Source organism: Rhinopithecus bieti, unplaced genomic scaffold (genome assembly GCF_001698545.2).
Source record: "Rhinopithecus bieti isolate Rb0 unplaced genomic scaffold, ASM169854v2 scaffold_41745, whole genome shotgun sequence".
NCBI lineage: Eukaryota > Metazoa > Chordata > Mammalia > Primates > Cercopithecidae > Rhinopithecus > Rhinopithecus bieti.
In genome coordinates, this window is record NW_016816918.1 from 136,333 (window position 1) to 150,099 (window position 13,767).

The window sequence follows — 13,767 nt, forward strand, 5'->3', positions numbered from 1 at the left end:
TGCCTTTAAAAGTCCCCTAAATATCTTTAGGATTAAAATACATCTATTAATCAAAATTTTAAATGAGAGCCACATATACAAACAAGTGAAAGTGAAGGGAAGTGTTCTGGTTGAAGAGACAGCATAGTCAAAGCTCCACTTATACAGCCTCCCACTATCTGCCTGAACTCTTCTGTGGACTAGTTTGAAGCTCACTGATTGACACTATCATCCTACTTTCACCTTATAGTCTCAGACTGATTCACATTACTTAGTCTCCTAACTCAAATCACTTTCTCTCCACCCCAAGCTGCCTACCAGTATTCACTTACAGATATTCAAGACTTCAGAGGATCTTTGAACTCCCCCAAATTGAATAGTATCTGTACGTACATGTATGTAATTTTAATGGAAGAGGGACTATTACAAGGACTGTTTATAGGCAGAGAAACTGTTTCATTGGGTTCTGAAAGTAGTCCATGATCCAAAAAAGGGGTGAGCCTCTGGTTGTGGCTTATAAGATCATGGCTTTAATTCACACCTCAAATCTTACATTCAGGGCCAGTTTTCCTGGTTTTTGTTTAGCTTTGCTTCTTGACTGTTATTCAAACTCTTATTCTGTAAATACTTGACTCAGTCTAGTTCAGTTTCTGGAACTTTATATCTAAATGCAGATGGCGACCCTGTCATATTCTAGCCTTGGGAACTAGACGCAAATATTGCCTATACTGTCTTTGTTTTGTGTAATGAATTTTACATTATTCTACAGTTCAAAATTTAAGTATATACTCTTGTAAATAATTTCTACCTTTAATTTAAACCTATACTTTAAACCTTCAGAGCTCTGTTGCCTGTATCTTCCAGGGTATATGGTACATGGGGGCTTTCAACTATATTTGTAGCTGGCCTACGAATAAATGAATACCATTGGCTTACACTTATCTTTTTTGTATGTCTTAAATGTTGCATGTAAAATGTCAATAAAAGACATACAAAACTTAAGCAATACCCTCCAGGATCCTAGCCAATGCCTGATTCATAATGAGTGATCAATAGTTATCTGTTAAATAAATGTTTATTCATACTAGGTTTAGTTGTTTTATCAGGTTATCATTATACTTAAGATGACACAATATATTTTAGCTGACTATATACAATGAGTTGTTATAGTGGGGTTTACATACCTAGTGTGATTATAATTAAATTGATTACTTGTAATTAGACTTGTTTAAGACAAAGTCTCACTTTGTCACCCAGGCTGGAGTGCAGTAGTGCCATATCGGCTCACTGCAATCTCTGCCTCCTGGGTTCCAGTGATCCTCCTACTTCAGCCTCCTAAGGAGCTGGGACTACATGCCCAGCTAATTGTGTGTGTGTGTGTATTTTTGGTAGAGATAGAGTTTCACCATGTTGGCCAGGCTGGTCTCAAACTCCTAACCTCAAGTGATCCTCCTACCTCAGCCTCCCAAGTGCTGGGATTACAGGCATGAGCCACTGTGCCTGGCCTTAGACTCTTTACAGTCATATTTCATATGATTTTCCCATCAGCAGGTGAAAGAGAAAAAGACTGCTTCTACTCTGAATCCCAGAGAATAAAAGGAAAGATTATAAAACTAAGACATCATTTTGTAAAGGTTTTCATGTTATTTCATCTGTTAAGAATGTTTAGATGTTTTATTTTGGCTACAAAATTTAAATTTCTCTTACACTAATTTCATATGACAATATTACCTTTTGGGTTGGTATTTGGTTCCATCTACTACTAGTTTGTTTGTATTTCAAACTAAGACATACTTATTCAGACTTTTTAAATTCTAGTGTGCTCTAAATTCAATTACTTTTCAATGTCTATGAATTTTCATCCAATTATTTCACTAATGTGGTAAACTTAAACATTGATATCTGAAGCAGTAGCCATTAAATTTGGTCCATTAGTTTACTTACAGCCCAGCACTAATGTTTATTAGTCAAATGAAATCTTAACTTGGGAAACCCTCTTCTCACACTTAGCCAGAGGCTATAATTCTCCACTAGTATTTTCACAAATGGGTTCAACTGAAGACAAGTACTGTGGGAAAATGTAGACGGGCAAAGCAAATCTATCAGGGCAACTGGAAAACTAAGTCAAGTTCATATGCTACAGATAAGGGCAGAGAAGTGTCATCTCATTTTCAAAAAAGAAAAAAAAATGCAGGTGGCCTTTGATGAACAGAATATTTTTCTTCAACCTATTTTAACCTCTATATACTTATTTAAAATTTCCTCATTAAAGCTATTAAGGTAAGCTTCAGAATATTTCCTGCTATAACTACTTAGTAAGACTAAGTTAGTATATAAAAATACAATTGATTTTTGTAGATTGTACATCACTAAATTTCAGTACATCTTGGCCTCCAGACTAGCACACGGTGAAAGATAGGAACATGGCAGATGATCTTTATTTATACTTACTGTATGGGGGTAGAGCAGGAATGGATAACAACACTGCATGATTACTTTTAAAAAATCAATTTCTAAAATAATAACCATTTAGTAATTTTATGCTACAGTTTTTTTTTTTGTTTTTTTTTTTTTCTAACACCCCTCACCATTACGGAATACATTTACAAGCTGGGAATGATACTACCAGGCTCACTTTCAGGAGTTGTGTATGTCTTAGTCTAAGAAAACCAATACAAAATTAGCCAGGTGTGGTGGGGCACACCTGTAATTCCAGCTACTGGGGAGGCTAAGGCAGGAGAATCACTTGAACCTGGGAGGCGGAGGTCGCAGTGAGCCAAGATCACACCACTGCACTCCAGCCTGGGTAACAAAGGTGAAACTCCATCTCGGAAAGGAAAGGAAAAAGGAAAGGAAAAAGGGAAGGAAAAGGGAAGGAAAAGGGAAGGAAAAGGGAAGGAAAAGGGAAGGAAAAAGGGAAGGGAAGGGAAGGGAAGGAAAGGAAAGGAAAACCAGTCGCGGCCAGGCCAGTGGTTCACAACTTACATAATCCCAGCACTTTGGGAGGCCAGGGCAGAAGGAGCACTTGGGTCCAAGAGTTTGAGACCAGACTGGGCATTATGGCAAAACTCCAGCTCTCCAAAAAACACAAGTATTAGCTAGGTGTGGTGGTACATGTCTGTAGTCCTAGTTCCTAGGGGGTGAACTGAGATGGGAGGATTGCTTGAGCCTAGGAGGTCAAGGCTGCAGTGAGCTGAGATCATGCCACTGCACTGCAGGCTGGGCGACAGAGCAAGACTCTGTCTCAAAAAATAAATACATAAAAAATAAATAAAAAAGTATAAGAAAAAACAGTCTGACGTGCTATAAGTTGCATTTAACTGCAAACATATAACTTGAAAAAACATAGCTAAAGGTTTTTCATCTTTAATAAAGTCATTTTCTTCTTAAAATGGATCTAGGGTAGGTTTTGTTTTGTTTTGTTTTTGTTTTTTTGAGGCAGACTTCCACTCTTGTTGCCCAGACTGGAGTGCAATGATGCGATCTCGGCTCACTGCAACCTCCACCTCCCGGGTTCAAAGGATCCTCCTGCCTCAGCTTCCTGAGTAGCTGGGATTACTGGAACAGCGCCACCACGCTCAGCTAATTTTTGTATTTTTGGTAGAGATGAGGTTTCACCATGTTGGCCAGGCTGTTCTCAAACTCCTGACCTCAAGTGATCCACCAGCCTCAGCCTCCCAAAGTGCTGGGAAAACAGGCATGAGCCACCATGCCCGGCTGTAATTCTTTTTAAAAAACAGCTAGAAAATACAATCTTGCCTTCATCTTAAGTATATGAAATACTGTTAGAATATGTTGAATTATTTCTACTTAGATAACTTCATAACTAAATTATTGCCACAATATGAATAGCCTCTAGCCATAAAATTAAAAGCGTAAGAACACGACATTTATAAAGAATACTTAGAAAGCAGAAAATTTTCAGCTTACAAAATAGTTGTTTTCTACAGAGTTGTGCAAACTGACATATTGGTACGCTGCTACAAAATAATTTTATTATAGTCACAGGCTAACCTCAAAAAATTTCATTAGAAATATGTTGTTTTCCTTCCTTCCTTTATTCTCACCTTCCTTGTTACTTTGTTATTGAAAATGGTATAACATGATTATTATTCTTGTCAAATAAGATTAAAGTCATTTATTTTTTACCCACACAAAATCAGAAGAGTTCCTGAAGTAAATGAAGAACAGCTGGAAAAGACGGTAAACTAGATTTTAAAAGATGTTCAGAACTTCACACACACAAAAAAGCCCAGGCCCAGATGGCTTCGTTGGTGAACGCTATCAAACATTTAAAGAAGAATATGAATTCTTAAGAAACTCTTCTAAAAATAGAAGAGGAAGGAATACTTCCCAATTTAGCCTGAGGCCAGTATCACTTTAACATCAAAACCAAAAACATTACACAAAACAGAAAATACAAACCAATATTTCCTATGAATATGAATGCAAAAACCTCAAAAAATAGCAGACTAAATCTAGCTACATAAAAAAATGATTACACTCCATGACCAAATGTTATGTTATCTCAGGAAAACAAGGTTAGTTTAACATCCAAAATTCAATTAAAGTAATAAACCATATCTGTAGAACAAAGGATGAAAACCACATCATCAATCATCATCTCAAAAGATGCAGGAAAAAACATGGGCAAAATCTAACATTCTGTCATGACAGAAACCCTTAACAAACTAGAAACAGGAAAAAAACGAAGAGCTGGGCATGGTGGCTCACACCTGTAATCCCAGCACTTTGGGAGGCCAAGGTAGGAGGATCCGTTGAGCCTAAGAGTTCAAGACCAGTCTGGGCAATATAGTGAGACCCTGCCTCTACAAAAATATTAAAAAGTTAGCTGAGTATGGTGGTGTGGGCCTGTACTCCGAGCCACTCAGGAGGCTAAGGTGCAAGTGTTGCTTGAGCCTGGGAGGCAGAGGTTGCGGTGAACCGAGATTATGCCATTGCACTCCAGCCTGGGTAACAGAGATGTCATCATCTCAAAAAAAAAACAACCAAAACCAAAATAAACTAGTAACAGAAACAAACCTCCTCAATCTGATATAAAACATGTACAAAAACCCCCACATTCATCATACTTAACGGTGAAAGGCTAAATATTTCACCCTGAAGATCAGAAAAAAGACGACAAGAATGTACACTCTCACCATTTCTATTCAACATTACACCGGGGGCGATTAGGCAAGAAAAAAAATCCTAAAAAAAATTCTAAAATACAAATTGGAAAGAAGAAGTAAAACATGCCTATTTGCAGATAACAGGATCTTATACATAGAAAATTCATAGGAACGTAATTAAAAACTATTAAAAATAATAAACTGGGCCAGGTGTGGTGGCTCACGCCTGTAATCCCAGCACTTTGGGAGGCCGAGGCAGGTGGATCACCTGAGGTCAGGAGTTTGAGACCAGCCTGGCCAATATGGTGAAATCCCATCTCTACTAAAAATATAAAAATTAGCTGGGCGTGGTAGCTTGCACCTGTAATCCCAGATGCTTAGGAGGCTGAGGCAGAATTGTTTGAACTCGGATGACAGAGGTTGCAGTGAGCTGAGGTTGTGCCACTGCACTCCAGCCTGGGCGACAGAGGAAGACTCCATCTCAAAAAAATACATAAATAAATAAAATAAGTAAATAAATAAAAAAATCTATCTCAAGATATGAGATCAATATATAAAAATCAATTGTATTGCTATACATTAGCAATTAACAATCTAAAAATTAAGAACATTCTACTTACAATATCATCAAAAAGAATAAAATTCTTAGGAAAAAATTTAATAAAAGAAGTACAAGACTTGGCCAGGTATGGTGGCTCACGCCTGTAATCTCAGCACTGTGGGAGGCCGAGGTGGGCGGATCACCCGAGGTCAAGAGATCCAGCCCATCCTGGCCAACATGGTGAAACCCCATCTCTACTAAAAATACAAAAATTAAATCCCAGCACTTTGGGAGGCTGAGACGGGCGGATTACGAGGTCAGGAGATCGAGACCATCCTGGCTAACATGGTGAAACCCCGTCTCTACTGAAAAAAAAAAAAATACAAAAAAAACTAGCCAGGCGAGGTGGCAGGCGTCTGTGGTCCCAGCTATTTGGGAGGCTGAGGCAGGAGAATGGCGTAAACCCGGGAGGCGGAGCTGAGATCCGGCCACTGCACTCCAGCTTGGGCGACAGAGCGAGACTCCGTTTCAAAAAAAAAAAAAAATACAAAAATTAGCTGGGTATGGTGGCACGTACCTGTAGTCCTAGCTACTTGGGAGGCTGAGGCAAGACAATCTTTCAAACCTGGCAGGCAGAGGTTGCAGTGAGTCAAGATCACTCCAGCCTGGTGACAGACTAACACTCCATCTCAAAAAAAAAAAAAAAAAAGAAGAAGTACAAGAATTATAGTCTGGGCTGGGCACAGCGGCTCACGCCTGTAATGCTGACATTTTGGGAGGCCGGGGTGGGTGGATCGATTTGAGTACAGGAGCTAGAGACCAGCCTGGGCAACATGGCAAAACCCTGTCTTTACAAAAAACCACCCAGGCATCATGATGCACACCTATGGTCCCAGCTACTCAGGAAGCTGAAGCGGGAGGATCACTTGAGCCTGGGAGGCAGTGGTTGCAGTGAACCAAGATTGCACCACTGCACTCCAGCCTGGATGACAGAGCAAGACCATCTCAAAAAAAAAGACTGTACTCTGAAGACTACAAACTATGTTGAAAAGGCCAGGTGTGGTGGCTCACACCTGTAATCCCCGCACTCTGGGAGGCCAACATGGACAGATTATTTGAGGTCAGGAGTTTGAGACCAGCGTGGCCAACATGGTGAAACCCCGTCTCTACTAAATATTAGCCAGGCATGGTGGCGCACCCCTGTACTCCCAGCTACTCAAGAAGCTGAGGCGGGAGAATCACTTGAACCCTGGAGGTGGAGGTTGCAGTGAGCCTAGATTGCACCACTACACTCCAGCCTGGGCGACATGGTGATCCTCTGTCTAAAAAAAAAAAAAAAAAAAAAAAACAAGAAATTAAAGAAGCCAGGCACGGAGGCCCACACTTGTAATCCCAGCTACTCAGTAGGCTAAGGAAGAAGGATCACATGAGGCCAGGATTTCTAGACCAGCCTAGGTAATATGGCGAGATCCCATCACTAAAACAATTTTAAAAATCAGCCAGAGACTACAGCCAGTGTGGTGATACATGCCTGTTGTCCCAGTTCCTCAGGATGCTGAGGCAAGAGGACTGCTTGAGCCCAGAAGTTTGAGACCAGCCTGGGCAACATGGTGAAATCCCATCTCTACCAAAAAAATATAAAAATTATCTGGGCACGGTGGCATGTGCCTGTGGTCTCAGCTATTCGGGAGGCAGAGGTAGAAGGATCACCTGAGCCCAGGGAGGTTGAGGCTGCAATGAGCCGTGATCACACCACTGCACTCCAGCCAGAGTGAGACCCTGTCTTTTTTTTTTTAAAAAAGGAAAAATAAAATTTTAAAAAAGTAAAAGATAAAATATTCAGGCCAGGTGTGGTGGCACGCACCTGTAATCCCAGCTACTTGGGAGGCTGAGACAGGAGAATCACCTGAACCCGGGAAGCAAAGGTTGCAGTGAGCCAAGATTGTGCCACTGCACTCCAGCCTGGGCAACAGAGTGAGACTCTGTCTCAAAAAGAAAAAAAAAAGAAAGAAAAAAAAAGAAAAAAAGAAAGAGGTTATCATAGGATTAGGTGAGATTTTATATGTAACAAATATCTTTCCCATCACAGGCATATGGGAAATATGAATCATTTCTTAGTTATTTTTATTTCACTATGTTGTGAGCATTTTACAAGCTCTTTATTTTCTGAATAATTAGGCTTACTATATTAACTAAAAAAAATTTTTGTTGACAGAGTTTCGCACCTGTAGCCCAGGCTGGAGTACAATAGTGCAATCTTGGCTCATTGAAACCTCCGCCTACCAGGTTCAAGTGGTTCTCCTGCCTCAGCCTCCCAAGTAGCTAGGATTACAGGTGTGTGCCACCACGCCCGACTAATAAGAGGTGTACTATCATCATCCCCATTTAATAAAGAAATAAAGGCTGACAAACTTGCCTAGCTTGCATAATTAATAAATACATTGAACTAAAGGCTTAAACCCAAATTTCTCTGATTGCAAATGTTATATTCTGTACCATTATACTATACAGCTACGTTAGGTTGGATTCAGAAAATGTGGTATATATACAATATGGAATACTAGGCAGCCATAAAAAGAATGAGATTATGTCCTTTGCAGCAACATGGATGGAGCTGGAGGCCATAATCCTAAACAAATTAGTGCAGGAAGAGAAAACCAAATACTGCATGTTCTCACTTATAAATGGGAGCTAAACATTGGGCACACAGATATAAATATGGAAACAAGAGACACTGTGGACTACTAGAGGGTGGAGGGATGAGGATGGGTAATGAGTACAATGCTCACTACCTGGGTGATGGAATCCATACTCCTAACCTCAGCTTCACACAATATTCCCATGTACTCAATCTGCACATGTACTCCCTGTAAGTAAACTATAAGTTGAAATAAAAATAAAACAAAATTGTACATTTAAATTGTAAATTATCATCCCACAATTTTAATAAAGGTGTGTATATATGTTTTAGAAAGACAGGAATATGCAAAATGTTAATAGTGGTAAATTTTAGGGGTTGGTTTCTTTGTGATTATGTGTAGTAAATAAGCTACTTTTGTAATAGAAAAAATAAATAAATGCACTCCAAATATTTTCTTCAATAAAGAAATTAGGCTAAAAAAGAAAATATACAAATAAATGCGTTTAAAGTTTTCTCAATATTTAAGCTCCACTTTAGAATAATAAATCCACTTATATAATGAGTATAAACTTTGATTAACAAACATAAACTCGTGGTGGTGCACACCTACAATCTCAGCTACTCAGGAGGCTGAGGCAGGAGAATCTCTTGAACCTGGGAGGTTGCAGTGAGCTGAGATTGTGCCACTGCACTCCAGCCTGGGTGACAGAGCAAGACTCTGTCTCAAAACAAAACAACAACAGAAAAAAACTTACTCTGTAACAGAAACACCCTGTGTGCAAATTCAGTCTTAGCTAATAAGACTTAACAATAATTGTTAACTCTCATATTCTAAAAAAGTTTATTTGGTTGAGTTTTTTATTTGATGACTTCATTACATTCTCATCAGCTATAAATTGGAATAATTCCAATTTGAACTATAGTGTGATGTGTTGAATTTTTCCATTTCTGTCACGTATGCTGTTTTTACTTTGAGATAATAGTGCTTTAAAGTTTATTATTGCCAGTAATAACAATATCAACTGCTAAGTCCTCAAAGTTTACATCTACCTTAACCTTAAATAAACTGACCTCATTATATTTATCCTTAGCCAAAGTATTTAAAAAATGTATGGAGATCGAGCGGCATATATTTTAAGAATATAGATTATAAAAACACAATTTTCCTGAAAGTTAAATTCCTCAAAGGAACTAATTTCCAAATCTTCTAACACCTTCTCATTACTTCAATGTGAGTGCTTCAAATATAGAAAAAAACTTTTTATTTCCCCTTGACAAGATCACACTGCTGTGTGCATATAAACTATGATTAACAAGGTAAATTGGTTCAATATTCTAACATTAACTCCAATTCTATCAAAATGTTCATCCTCTAATATTACAAATCTAGTTTAATCACTAAGATTTGGTCAATTCCCCTCCTGATTAAAAAAAAAAAAACTTGCAGTTCATTTCCAATGCTAAGAAATAACACAATATATTGACAACATTGCTCCACAGATACCTCCTGCTAAGAAAAATGTACAGCTAAATATAATTTTTTGTTATCATATAATAAACACTAAAAAAATCAGGCTTAGATTTTATGCTGTGCAATAATTCTCTTAATAATTGTTTAAACCAAAATTAGGACAACTAAGGTGCTCAAATGTCACTTTCCCAGGTAAAGCCCACCATATTGACCCCTACCTTGTTTAACACTGCAACCAGTTCCCCTCCAATCCCCTCCCCTACACACATAATCTTACCCTGGGCAAAGCACTCTTTTCTCCTCCTTCTCCTGCTTTTTCTCCTTATCACCTTCTAACATCCATATGATTTACTTGTCTTCTTCCACTTGTGAAGTTGTCTGCCTACTAGTACATAGGACAGCGCCTGTGATATAGCAGGTGCTGTTGAATGAATAATTTTACCCAATAGGTGGGCAGTGGAAGCTATTGTTTTTTATGTATTTATTTATTTACTTTTTGAGATGGAGTTTCATTCTCATCACCCAGGCCGGAGTACAGTGGTGCAATCTCAGCTCACTGCAACCTCCATCTCCCGGGTTCAAGTGATTCTCCTGCCTCAGCCTCCCAAGTATCTGGGATTACAGGTACCTGTCACCATGCCCGGCTAATTTTTGTACGTTTAGTAGAGACGGGGTTTCACCATGTTGACCAGGCTCGTCTTGAACTCCTGACCTTAGGTGATCCACCCGCCCCAGCCTCCCAAAGCGCTGGGATTACACGCATGAGCCACTGCGCCTGGCCGAAGCTACTGCTTTTATCTGAGTATTTGGTGACTTACACAAGCAGTCCCCAACATTTTTTGGGGTGGTTTCGGGGATGAAACTGTTCCACCTCAGATGATCAGGCATTAGGTAGATTCTCATAAGGAGTGCAGCAACCTAGATCCCTCACATCCACACTTCACAATAGAGTTCGTGCTCCTATGAGAATCTAACGCCACTGCTGATCTGAGAGGAGGCAGAGCTCAGGCAGTAATGCTCACCTGCCCACCGCTCACCTCCTGCTGTGCAGCCCAGTTCCTAACAGGTCAGGTCGAAGTTCCAGGGGTTAGGGATCCCTGACTTATACAAATGGGTGGAAATGTAATGGTTAGTTTTGTAATTAGAGTAAATCCTCATTTTTCACCCAGATTAAAGCAAAAAAAAAAAAACTTTTTTCAGGAGCTTTGAGACCTACTAATGCCTCCAAGGTTTAAGACAGACTTATACAGTGGCTCTGACCCTGAAAAGAAAAAAACAAAACAGAACCCAAAGAAAATTCATAGTTCTGAGATTCTGAAGAGAAAAGGGGCAGGGTGGTAATTTTTTGCTATTGGAGGAGGTCTCAAAAGACTCTTCTTGCATGGTTATTGCAATGTTTTTCATCACACTTACCATGCATATTTTACATACATTATAAAACTATATTACATGCTCATGATAAATTACAAAGGTTCACAGATTCCAGCATTACCATTATTACTTTGACTCATCATGCTCCTGTTACACTAAGTAAATGAAACACAAAAAAGGAAAATAATTTCTGTGGATGTACAATAAATTCTAGTAATTTTAAATTACAGATAATGCCTTTTGATGGGCTGGTCACACCAAAAGAACTCTAGGTTACAAAGTAGTTATGCCAATAATCAACAGTTTTTACAATAATAAAAACTGAAAAACTATATAGATATATGTTTTATTTTGTTTTTTTGCGACAGAGTCTTTCTCTGTCACCAGGCTGGAGTGCAGTGGGGTGATCTCAGCTCACTGCAACCTCCGCCTCCCAGGTTCAAGCAATTCCCCTGCCTCAGCCTCCCAAGTAGCTGGGACTACAGGCACATGTCACCACGCCTGGATAATTTTTTGTATTTTAGTAGGGACAGGATTTCACCATGTTGGCCAGGATGGTCTCAATCTCCTGACTTCGTGGTCCACCCGCCTCGGTGTCCCAAAGTGCTGGGATTACAGGCGTGAGCCACTGCACCTGGCCAAAAAAAGTATATTTATTACCAGAAGCTCTTCCTAATTGCACTGGCGAGTTATTATGGAATTTGCATAGATAGAAAAAAGATTTACTTTGTAAGAAAAGTCTTTTCATATACTCCCCACAAAGGTCTAACTCTGACAACTTGAAAAGCAACAAATGACTTTCTGAAAACTATCGGAAAAGAAAAATGTTATATTACATAACTTGTTTAATTTTGCTTCTTTCCTAAGCCTGAGATAGATGACATCTGTGCATAATTTCATATGTGCATCACTCTTACAAACTTAGGACTTAGGACTTTTAAAATACATTATTTTTTACACATCTCAAAACACCAATTTTTTTTTTTTTTTTTTTTTTTTTGAGACGGAGTCTCGCTCTGTCGCCCAGGCTGGAGTGCAGTGGCGTGATCTGGGCTCACTGCAAGCTCCACCTCCGGGGTTCACGCCCTTCCGCTGCCTCAGCCTCCTGAGCAGCTGGGACTACAGGCGCCCAAGGCAAATTTTAAAAAATCATTTTCCTATGCAGCAAATAACTTTAGGCTTAGCATCTGTTTTATCAGAAGTTAATATATTTAAGATGAAAATTCATTTGTATGTTATGCTTGAAAAGGATATTAATACCCTTTCATATGGCAAACTTACTTTTTAGTAAATTCCATTAGTAACAGGCACACTATTAAGATAGCCCGATTTACTACTTTTTGAGTTCTCAACATACTGGACACATGTAAAACAGTCACAGTTGTTTTAAAACAAATTTAGCAACCACATTTCTAAACCTTTTCAAACACTAGAGTAAGAAATAAGTATCATGCTCTCAAAGAATAAAAAATTTCCAAAACTACATGGCCTCAAAAGTACACATTAAGAATTTTGTATATTTAAAACGGGAGATTAACATTTAAGCTAATCATTTATACAGGGACATTAGAAAACAACAAAATGTGTGAATGTTTTGTAGCTTTTTTTTTTTTTTAGAAAGAGTCTCACTCACTCTGCGGCCCAGGCTGTAGTGCTGTGGTACGATCTCAGCTCACTGTAGCCTCCGTGTCTCAGGTTCAAGCAATTCTCCTCCTCACCCATCTGAGTAGCTGGGATTACAGATGCCTGCCACCACGCCCAGCTAATTTTCTGTATTTTTAGTAGAGATCAGGTTTCACCATGTTGGCCAGGCTGCTCTCGAACTCCTGACCTCAGGTGATCCACCCGCCTCAGCCTCCCAAAGTGCTGGGATTACAGGTTTAAGCCACCGCAACTGGCCTGTTTCTTTTTTCTTTTAAGAGATAGCTCACACCCATTTTCTGGCTTTCCTTCAGGCTTGACTTCGATTCAGTTCTCATGCCTCTACCTATTTGTGCTTCATTATGTTGCACATGTCCAAGAATTAAGTGTTGACTTTCAGTGGTGTCAAAGTAAAAAAAAAAAAAACCAACAAAAATACCTATTTACAGTACATTCATGGTTTAAATTGGTACACAAACAGTTTTTCTTAGGCTTTTATCATTAGACAATGTCACCATACTCATTCAACAAAATTATATAACTTCTTGTTTCTTTATGCCTATCTGAAGAACTCAGACTGCTGGGTACTGTGAGTTGGATGAGTCCCCCTGCCCCTCAAGACCAAAATTACAGCAAAGTCTCTGTCAAGGTTTCATATTAAAATGTTGAAAGTGAGGCCGGGCTCGGTGGCTCAAGCCTGTAATCCTAGCACTTTGGGAGGCCGAGACGGGCGGATCACGAGGTTAGGAGATCGAGACCATCCTGGCTAACCCGGTGAAACCCCGTCTCTACTAAAAAATACAAAAAACTAGCCAGGCGAGGTGGCGGGCGCCTGTAGTCCCAGCTACTCGGGAGGCTGAGGCAGGAGAATGGCATGAACCCGGGAGGCGGAGTTTCAGTGGACGGTGAGTCTGGCCCTTGTCCCCCAGCCGGGGGCCAAGGGTAATACCCTTTTCAAAAAAAAAAAAAAAAAAAATGAAAAAAAAAATCA